Source organism: Ipomoea nil, unplaced genomic scaffold (genome assembly GCF_001879475.1).
Source record: "Ipomoea nil cultivar Tokyo-kokei standard unplaced genomic scaffold, Asagao_1.1 scaffold0205, whole genome shotgun sequence".
Classification (NCBI taxonomy): Eukaryota; Viridiplantae; Streptophyta; class Magnoliopsida; order Solanales; family Convolvulaceae; genus Ipomoea; species Ipomoea nil.
In genome coordinates this window covers 343,449-355,228 of record NW_017616633.1, presented here as the reverse complement: position 1 = coordinate 355,228, position 11,780 = coordinate 343,449, and the positions used below count along the sequence as shown (strand labels likewise).

General features: G+C 35.8%; 1 long non-coding RNA gene across 1 annotated transcript; it reads right to left on the bottom strand.

The window, feature by feature from the left end:
- Positions 1–7,974: 7,974 nt before the first annotated feature.
- Positions 7,975–8,548, bottom strand: LOC109191398. Its single transcript, XR_002055910.1, has 2 exons — positions 8,395–8,548; positions 7,975–8,218 (listed from the first exon to the last, which is right to left on the bottom strand). It is a non-coding gene; the product is annotated as an uncharacterized LOC109191398 (long non-coding RNA).
- Between the last annotated feature and the right edge of the window lie 3,232 nt (positions 8,549–11,780).

The window sequence follows — 11,780 nt, the reverse complement described above, 5'->3', positions numbered from 1 at the left end:
AGCAAACTTTTCCATCAAGCTAACAAATATTGCAGTGGAACAGGCTTGGTCCAAAATGAGCTATTTACTACATAGGAGGGAAGCCCCAACCCAACATTTGTGAACACAGTTATGTTATTATTAATACAACAAATGCAAATAATAATAATAATAATAATGATAATAATAATAATTTGAGAAGACTAATGTAACACCTATCATCTATCGCAAATTCATTCCATCTATCATCTGGAGGTAACACCAATTTTCTCAATCTTATCCATGTTTTGTTTAATGTCAAATTTCTGTGTTAATTTTATTGCTATATGTGGGGTTTTTGGGGGTCTTTTCGGTGTAAAACATAGCTTTGATTAAAGATTTTAAGATACCCATAATTTAGAATTTTATCTTTAGATGAGTTAGAAATAAAAATGAATATAGGTGATAGAGAAAGAAATATTAGTGCTATTTGTCCATAACTGTTCACAAAATAGCAATTGATAAACTACCAAAAACAACAATCCAGGCAGTGATAAGCTTACTTAAGGTTTTGAGTTCACGAAAACTGGTCTAGTAAGCATCTCTGGATAGAGTTTGTTTGATTTTTTTCTCCATTTTTAACAATTACTTAAAACTGCGATGGTGGGACTGTTTACTTCATCACCTGCTGATGTTCCCTATTTACAAAGGGAGGGTTAGTTCATTTTATGACACTACAGTAGGACATAAATTACTACAGGTATGAGGGCAATAAAAACATAAATCAGTGTAGGAGTATGAGCCCTTCGCAGTCCATCTTTGCTTTATTACAATTACTAGTAATACACCCGCGCGATGCACGGGAAAAAATTATGTTATTATAAATATAAATAAAAAAAATAGAAAAATTAAAATATTTTAAATTATTTAATATAATAATATTTTCGAGCTTCCATTGGTCAAGTATTTATTATTTTTATAGAATACAAAATTACAATTAAAATTATAATTATAATTATTATTATAATTTTGTATGGTTAATATAATATCTAATTATGTGTATATTCAAATAAACTTATAGAGAGAATTTACATAATTACATTGATTTATTCTTAATTGTATTTTCTCTATATTATAATTTTCACAATACGAATAATAACTAAGATAATTACATTTGGAAAGCAAATTTCAAATTTTGTATGTGTAAATTTAAACTCTAATTGAACACATTTTTTATATGATTATATAATATATATCTATTTTATTTTTTAAATGTTGTGTTTTTTTTTTTTATTTATAATAAATAATGTTGTGGCATTAATTGTAACATTAATTATTTCCCAAACCATATAACTTTATTATATAAAGGATAATACATTCAAGAACATACCCTTATCTGATGTACAATGCTTTACTAGTAACATCAAAATAAAAGGTTAGATATCTTCAACATACCCTTATCTGATGTACAATGCTTTACTAGTAACATCAAAATAAAAGGTTAGATATCTTCAACATACCCTTATCTGATGTACTCTACTTCCTCTTGCCTCCTATAATTGTTGAGCCAATTATTTTCCACCTATCATCTGGAGCTATATAGGTAGTAGTTTAGTTACTCCAATATTGTTTCTATATTGTTCATATAATGAAAAAATTGTTAATCTATTACTGCATTAGTGCTTTAGATATATTTACAGAATAAAAATTTTATTTAAACAAAGAAAGATTGTTACTTATCATTCTCCTCCGATGATACTTACAGCTGTGGAGTAGGTTTTGCATGTTTTCCCTTGGCAGGCTTTGATTCGGCCGGCTGCTTCCTCTCCGGCGTGGCTTCTTGCATCCCTCTTGCCCTGTACAGCCTCCACATCATTTCTGCCTTTCTCCGGAAGACTTATTTATAGGCTTGTAGGAAGCATTCTATTTAAAATTATTTTTGTATTTTTTAGCTTTGATATCTGAGAAATATCTGAAAAATAAAAAAGACATATATTATTATGTATAATAAATTCCAACTGGTGGATTCTCGAAACGGTGCATTGAATTCATTTGTTTAGCTTCTATATGTGTGTGTGTATAATAAATAACAAATTCCAACTGGTGGATTCCCGAAACGGCAAATTGAATTCATTTGTTTAGCTGACCAAAAATTGTCCCAAAACGCTGCGTTTTTACTTGGCGGGAATTATATTCCTAAAAGGTTCTGCTTTATTATAATAGAAGATTAGAACTAGTATTTTTGTCCGTGCGATGCAAGGAATGAATTTGTTATAATATACTAAGAATATTTGGATTGATATAATATTTAAATTAGAACATCAAATATTATATAGTGCAATTGAAGATGTGGTTTGGATCATTTATGTAATTTGATATTATCATTGTTTGAATTTGAGAAAATTATTACTCAAATTAATAGCTAACGTGTAGATATACACATGTAGTGCTGTAACTTTGGAGATTTTATTTATTATTGTTTAATATTTTTTTATAAATTAGGCAAATGTATTCGTTCTCTATAATATTAGTCAATTAGCGATCGTTTTATATTTTAAGTCAATTAGTAATATCAAATTCATTTTCAGTCAATTATTCTTTTTTATTTTTAGTCAATTAGAATATCATATGCAATGATATTTTTACTTAATTTCCGTTCCATTTTTAATTGATGATATATAATATTATTATGGAAAAATAACAATTTTTCTCCCTGAGTTATATACTCAAAGCACTTTTCCCCCTAAATTATTCAAGTGGTTATTACCCCCCCCCCCCCCCCCCCCCTCTGAAATGTTAAAATGACATATTTACCCCAAACTATCACCCCGATTGGTTCAAATCAAACAGACACTATAGCAACCAAACTGAAATATTCTAATTACAATTTATAATCGAAACCTGATATTTAGAGTTTATTAAAATCACGAACCGGAACAGCCAGTTCATGTTCTGAACTGAAAAATAAAATAAAAATACATTTATTGTTGGATTTAGACTATTTTAAAATAAAGGCGATTCAAAATCGTGAATCGGATCCGGAACCGCCGATTCACGGTTCATGATCCAGTTTTTTTGATTCATAATTTTAATAAACTGAATTTCAAATATTGTGTTTTGGATTTTAATCATAAGCGGAAACTTTCAATTCGATTGCTATAGTGTCTGGTTCAGTTCGAACTGAACTGTGGTCATCTCTACGTATAAGCAATAATTTGTTAGAGATGGAAAATAAATAAAATGTTTACTCTAAGGGCAGAAATGTCAATTTAATATATCAAGAGGGAAAAGTGGAAAACCACATCTTTTAGAATAATTGAGGGGGCTAATGTGCTTACCTGAATCATTCTGGTGGTAGGGTTGGGGTTCAACCTTTTAAAATAATGAATCATTCAGGGGGGAAATGTGCTATTAACATATAATTCAGGGGGAAAAAGTCATTTTCCCTATTATTCTTGAAATATTTCTGTTAAATTTTTAATTTACATTTACTATTGTTTAAAATATGCATTTACTTCAAAAAAAATGCATTTACTATTTGTAATGTATAATTTTATTATTGAAATTTTTCCGTCCATTTTTAATTAAAATGTAATGATCTAACCATTTATTTTTTCATATTAGTCAATTATGAATCATTTTTTTTTATTTGCAATCAACTATTAATATTCATTTTCTTTTATATTTTCAGTCAATTAGTAATGTCATATTCATTTTCAGCCAATTATTCTTTTTTATTTTCAGTCAATTAGTCAATTAGAATATTAGATGCAGTGATATTTTTACCCAATTTTCGTTCCATTTTTAATTGATGATGTAGAATATTATTATTGAAATATTTCTGTTTCATTTTAAATTTTCGTTGCATTTTTAATTTACCTTTACTATTGTTCAAAAGGGAACTGTAGTTTTTTTTAAAGGAAAACTCATGACTTCATTAATTAAAAAATTCAATACAATCAGGAATCAAATATAACCAAACTAGAGGACCAGTTTGAGAATGAACTGCTCGAGCCAACACGTGAGCAGACTTATTCACTGATCGAGAAATAAACTGGAAAGACATTCTTGAATAAAACAACCTGCGAAAAAGAAATCTATAGACGAACCATTGAGCAAGTTGCAAACCTTCTGACAGTCAGAGAGAATCATAATATCTCAGAGACCTCTATCCTTTGCCCAATAGAGGGCTTCCCTTCGGCGATAGCTTCAGCTAAATGTGCGTCGTTGGGGCTTCGAAGAGGACCATTCTTCGCGGCTACAAAGTCTCTGTTACTATCCTTCACAACAAAACCAAAGCTAGCTTGATTAGTTTCGAAGAAAACCGCAGCATCTACATATATCGCATATCCTCCTTCTGGAATCACCACCTCCGTCACTACTCCAGGACCATCACTCATCACTCTGACTTCTGATTCAGGATAAGCATGGCAGTCCGCAAGACACCTGGAAACCTCTAACAAAAGACGTGAGGTGTCCCAAGCCTTCTGACTCCACACCACTTCATTCCGCGCCCGCCAAATACACCAGTCTTGCAGCAGCACTGATCTTCGTTAAAATCTCACCAAAAATTAGCCATTTGGAGAGCCAAGTGCTGAATTCCTCTTCTGGTAAGGGTAGCAGATAGTTGGTAAAATTCTGCCAAACTGGAGCTACGTGCATGCATTCACACATTAGGTGCTTCAGAGACTCTGGCTGTTGTTTACATAAGTGGGTAAACCACCTCAAGGTCTACATGTCGATTGGCCAAGGCAACTAGAGTAGGAACAATCCCATGGATACATCGCGCCACAAAAAATTCTGAACATTAGGAGGTACTTTTAGACGCCAAACAGCACGCCAAACTCCATCATGTGGTGTATCATCAAAGCCACTGGACAGTATGCGATAGCCATGTTTGACAGCGTATACACCGCAAATTGATCATCTACGTGATACGAAACCGGTATTCTCAGAATAAGAGCCACATCACGTGCATCCAACAAATTGTTCCTCTGTATCCCAGTCATGCGATATAACATTAATCAGATCACTCACCTTCATGTGTTCGTTATGCCCCTGGATTGGTGTTCGAATGAATGGATCTTCATCACTAGGCAGCCACGGCTGCTTCCAAACACTTGTTGACCGGCCATTACCAATCCTCCGGAAACAACCCCGACGGAGCAGCTCTTGACCAGCAATAATAGAACGCCAGCAATATGACGGCCATTACCAATCCTCTGGAAAGTCTGTTTGAGGAAAATATCGGGCTTTGAATAACTGGGTAGCTAAAGAATTCGGTTGCGTTAAGAGACGCCATCCCTGCTTTGCCAAAATAGCAGTGTTAGAACGGCTCAAGTTCTTGGGCTACGCTTTTGAGCTTGGGTTAAAGAATTCGGTTGCGTTAAGAGATGCCATCCCTGCTTTGTATATGTTGGTAATGCTTGGGCTACGCTTTTGAGCAATATCTCCTTTCCTGCCCGAGACAACACCTTATTGTTCCACCCTCCTAGCCATTGATTGAGCTTTGCCTTAATAAATGAAAAGACTTCCTTTTTATTTCGCCCTATCCCCATTAGGTAGTCCCAGATATCTTCTTACATTTTCAGCTTGGCTGACATTGAAGACAGCAGTCACTGCAATTCTTCTATATGAGGACACGTTCCTGCTATAAATGATACATGACTTTGCATAACTGACAGCCTGCCCCGAAAGATATTCATACTGGTTTAAACAACCCTTCACCACATTAGCTTCTGACACTGTGGCTTTGAAGAACAAAAGGCTATCGTCAGCGAAGAAAAGGTGTGAAATGCCGGGCGCTTCTCTTGACACTATACATGGTGAAATTGATCCTTGTTGGACTGCTCTAGAGATTAAATGGGATAAGCCTTTAGCACACAATAAGTACGGGGATAATGGATCCCCTTGTCTTAGTCCACATGAAGGTGTGATAAAATCGGTCAGGTTCCCATTGACATTTACTTTATAACGAACTGAAGTCACACAACGAAGAATGAGTTCAATCCACTGATCATGAAACCCCAACCGGAACAAAATCTCCTTCATAAATGACCACTCCATCTTGTCGTATGCTTTCGCTATGTCTAGCTTTAAAGCACACCATCCTTCTTTGCCTTCCCTCTTTCTATTCAGATAGTGTATAACCTCCGACGCTATTAAGACGTTGTCTGTAATTAGTCGTCTTGTTAAGAACGCACTCTGTGCAGGTGATATCACTTTATCCAAAAGATCCTTCATTCTATTGGCTTAACATTTTGGAAAGTATTTTATAAACAACGTTACACAGCGCAATTGGTCGTAACTCTCCCATGGCCGTAGGTATCATTTTCTTCGGGATCAGTGTAATTATGGCATCATTAAGACCTTTCGGAAAAGCCATACCTTCAGTACATTAAATAATAAAATGAGTCACGTCCGCACCAATCTCGTTCCAAAAATATTGAAGAAAGCCCAGACTGAACCCATCGGGTCCTGGGGACTTATCTGGTGCCATGCTAAACAAAGCTACTCTGACCTCATCACTTATAAACGGTCTCATAAGACTAATATTATCCTTTGGCGTAATTTTAGGAGTAATACTGTTCAGAGTCTCATCCAAAGGATGCCCTTTTGGCGTAAACATGGCTGCAAAATAGCGTCTGGCTAACTCCATTAAGTCATCCCCATCGACCCAATGATTATTTTCATCCATAAGTTTAAGAATCATGTTCTTTCGCTTTCGATTAGAGGCATAAAGATGAAAATACATGGTGTTACGGTCGCCTTTCGTTAGCCAATATTGTTTTGCCCTTTGGCGCCAGAAAATGTTTAATTGATTATAAAGAACTCTCAATTTGCAGTCAACATCTCGAACCAGGCGTAGGGATGATTCATCATGCTTATCCCGTAAACCATTCAAGCGGGCTTGTAAAAGAGCGATATCTTTCTCCGTTTTACTTGCAAAGCTGCCACCCCAATTTTTAAGAGAAAGACCACAATGTTCCAAACGGTTGGGCAAAATGTAACCCATAGACGCATTCCAGGCACTCAACACAATATCCTTGCAACCGGACTCTTTCAACCAAGCATTTTCGAACATAAACTTTCGACGCTGTCTCACCAAACGCGGCCCATCAACTTCAATATATAAAGCCGTATGATCAGAAGTGATAACATCTTTATTATAAACCGTAGCCTGAGGGAAAAGACTACTCTAATCAACCCCTGCAACAGCTCTATCCAATCGTTCCTCAATCCAGCTTTCCGTCCCTCTACTTCGATCCCATGTGAACCTCCTTCCCTTCATTCCAAGGTCCAAGAGACCACAATCCTCTAAAGCTTTATTAAATCCCGCAATAAGGGATTCCGGGTGGGGGTGTTGACCACGCTTCTCTGCTTGGGATGCAATGTCGTTAAAATCCTCAGCCACTAATCAAGGCAGGTCTGAATTAGATTGCAGAGACCTTAGAAGATCCCATGACTGTTGGTGGCGGCTCCTTTCCGGGAAGCCATAAAAACACGTCAATCTCCAGGGGTTGCTACCAGGCAGCCGCACCTGAATATCAATGTGATTCTTCGAGTAGTTTATGAGACTAACACTACCTCTCTCCCGCCAAAATAATGCTAAACCGCCCCCTACTCCTCCATCCACATAAAATAAGCCATCGAAGATAAGTCTCACTAGTACAAAACAGCTCATTCGCGTCTGTTGTAAAAAAGCAATAGGCGTTTGTTTTACAACAGGCGCCTATGAACAAGACGTTGAAAGTTCGGACAAACCTACAACATTTCAACCAATCACGAAGCAAACACGAGAATGAGGTAAAAAAACACAAAGAATCAGCTCAATTTGCATTGAAGCAATAAAACACTAAAAACCAATAGATATCAATCGCAGTGCAGTAAGAGTGGCCAAATTCAATGTTCTGTACGTAACTATTGAAGAAGTAGGTTTCAAAAAAATCATTGAAAAAGTATTTAACAATAGATCACATCCAAAATTGAGAATTTTTAAGCTCAAAAACACTAACCTTGATACCAGCTTCAAGCTCATTTCTACTATCAGTAAAATCAAGATTCTGTCCATGCACACATTCATTCACAATCAACTCATTCTCCAAGTCCAATCCGTCACCAGCATATTATTGGTTGTTAGTGCTATGAGCATAAGGAGCATATTATTGGTTGTTAGTGCTAGGAGCATAAACACTAGATTCCTTTGGATCAGACCTCTAAAGATATGCTAATAAATGTCGCACTAATACACAAATAGTACCTAGAAAAAACAAAAGAATAATATATAAATAATATAATGGAAATAGAGATAAAAAATCATTCGATACACGCTTCCAAAATGTTGAGGAACTTAAATATAAGTCTAGTTGAAGCTAAAAATATGTAAAGTTAGAAAACGACTATGGTTCACCTAGGGTCAAACCATTTTTAAAAAACCTTATAAATTCGTTTAAGCTCATCTGGAATCTCAATAGTTTTCTGCACAGATCCATCCTCATATATGCAATTCAATTATCTTGCAATTTTCTGCACAAATCCATTCAAAACCAGGTAACAGCAAAGCAAAATCAACTAAAATGTGAACCTGATAGGACGTGTAACAAACCTGTTGATTTCTTCGGTCAAAGCTAAGTCGTAGCTATCGCCCGGAATAAAAAATGTCAGACTATGTCTGATCGAGAGAGAGCCAGAGCGGCTGCCATTGCCGGGTCGAGGGGAGCTGCTTACGCTGCCGTCGATAGATGTCGCTGGAACTTCAGTATGTCGGACCTGTCAATTGCTGCCTCCATCGCTCATCAGGTGTCGTTGCTGATAAAAGAGGAAAGGAGCTCGGCCAAACCGACGTCAGTTGCTACAGCCGTTGTTGATCATAGATCGATGTGGATCGAAGGTCGCCTTCAGTACGCTCCTTCTTCGTTGACGTCGCCCTTCGGCTTCACCATGTTGCTCTCTCCGATAATGGTCGCCAAGTATTTACGCCGTCGCCCCTACTCCATCGTCGCCGCCATCTCAATGCTTTAGGTTTGTGAAGATAAAATAAGAAGAGAACTAGGGTTATATATATATGTCTATTATTTATTAATTTATTTATTTTAAATTTTGGCTACTATGGTGTTTAGAACAGTAGCTAAAAGCACGTGTGTTTTTAGAATTACACTTTAGCATCTATTTTGTCAATACAACAGATGCTAGTTGTTTAAAATATTACAAAAATACCACTGCGCATGTTTTAGTCTCTCTTTTTAAAACAAGAGATGCCAATTGCCTAATTTTTATTGTCCAGTGTGTACTAGTGGATCTCGTTCTTAACCGTTATGCATGTTCACGACGTACTTTTGTTTCCATTAAAAATATAAAATGTGGCTTGACTTTAGTCTCAAAGGCCAAGATTTACTGAACTGCACGTGGGTTACGCCACGACAGTTCCAACATAACGAACTCATTGGGTCGGGCGGGACTGGGGTGCTCTAGATCCCGCCATGAGCATATTTTTTGGCCCAGTAATTTCTTTTTTTTTTTTGGTAGCAATTGGCCCAGTAATTTCAACACATCATCATTTCCTTCCATATCAGTACGACGCCTTTTTTGTTTAATAATTGTAATACTATCTTCCATGCAGATTCCAGAATCAGTACATCTGTTGGTATTCACTGATGCCATATTTTGAGTTTCCTAACCATGCAAGATCGCTGAGATAGGCTCGTTAATCCGAATCGCAAGAAAATCAGTGGAAATATTCGGTGTATCCTTTGCTTTCATAGTATCATCGGATCTCAGCCCAGGGGAAGCCCACTGGTTGCGTTCCATCATAGTTTCCGGCGCAATCCATTTCATGCCGGCCAGTGGAGAACTTCGACGACCACCAACACGCAACTCTGCTCCGTACAGTTTCACGTTGTTCTTATTCCACCCTTATACAACTTTGTGACAAAACTTGTCACCATGACCAAGATGTAAGATTTTCCCTCATAATATATATTATATATTATATATTAGGGCCTTAATTAAGTGGTGCAAGTCGACTAGACTTATTAAGTGGTCTGGCTGGACTGAATAACTAGAAGTTGTTAGTCTACCAAACTCTGTGCCTAATATAATCCTGGATTGATGGGATACAGGATGATTGATAATATAGCACATTCAGTTACGATACTCATACTGCTCAGTAGACACCAATACACTATCTAGGATTCTAAGTCAGGTATGAGGCAAACAATGGCTAACGGTCTACCATTAAGAGGCAACACAACAGGAACATCAACTGTGGCTGGGGATCAACATGGCTACGCTTCCGCTCTTATACGAGGTCAGATCTCTCGTATACTATTATTAAGTATAGTTAGATTATATACATCTAACATTTGGTATCAGAGCCCTTATAATCTCTGTCTGGTTGATTGTTTTGCCTAAAACAATATACAAGTTAATTTTCATATACATTAAGTTTTTTGTATATGTTTTAATTCTTTAAACTATACACATAAAAATATATCTATTCAGTCTGGATATAATTACGTAATTTGACGTGTATGTTTTGGAGTGAATTAATTTCTAATTCTACTGAAATTAAGAATAATTTTAGTTAAGCTGAATATGTAGGCAACCTGAATACATTGATTCTATTAAAGGCATACATATATTATTTGTGCCTTGCTTTTACAGTATGTATGTATGTATATATATATATATATATATATATATATATATATATATATATATATATATATATATATATGTCAGTTTTTTTCAGAAAAATTTTGGAAAAAATTTATAAATTGTTTTCAAAATATAAAGAAAATAATTTCGAAATTAAAACAATAAACCTACTGCTTTTTACTTGTTCGCTGGAAAATCGTCGGATTTATTCACCGGTTATAGTTTCCGTTCAGTAGCGAAGCTAGAGATGGTAGAGGTGGGTGGTGGTGTTGTTTACCGTTGGACGCTGGACATGGCAACGGCGTTGGCGTTGCGACCAGGAGAGACGGCGATGGCAAAGCTGGGTTTCCGGCGGTGGCGTCATCGCTGCTTCTCTTCTTCTTAAGGCGATTTCGGCGACGGAGCGTGGAGTTGCAGCGACCATGGAGACAGCGGACGGTGAGCGACTTCGGTCATATCCGTCTCTCTTTTCCCTTTGTTTGGCTACGGCCGAAACAAGACATGGCTGCTAGGGTTCTTAGCTAATTAACGTGAAGAAATGATGATGGGTTATGAGGTTTGGGCCGGGTCAGGCCCATTAGGCAGACCTGGTCCAATACTAAAAAAGAAAATAAAAAAAAAATCCTGGGCCTACTTTAGTTATTGGGCTTGCTTTAGTATTTTCCATCATCATATTTGGACTTCTTCTAGTTAATTGTTTAATTAATTCCACCTTAAGTAATTATTAAATTATTATTCACTTTTTGGCAAATATTAAGTTTTAAATTTGATGTTTGAATTTTTAATTTAATATTGAGGTTTATATTAAATTGTCTGAAGTATTACAATTTATTTAGAATATGTGTTAATAATAAATTAATATGCAAATCCAAGCATGCTACGTATATTCATAAATTATTGTTATAATTATACATTCATAATTGCATGCATTAAGGTTGGATTTAACATATTATTAACTCATACATTCATTATTAAATATTATTCAGGGTCCGTTTGGAAGCTGGAAAATGACTTCTGGAAAATGAGTCATTTTTCAGAAGTCATTTTCCTTTTCTGTGTTTGGCTGAACAATGGAAAACTGTCTTTTGGTGTTTGGTTCATTTTCCAGAAAATGATGGAAAACTGTCTTTTTGTGTTTGGTTCATTTTCCAGAAAATGAACAGAAT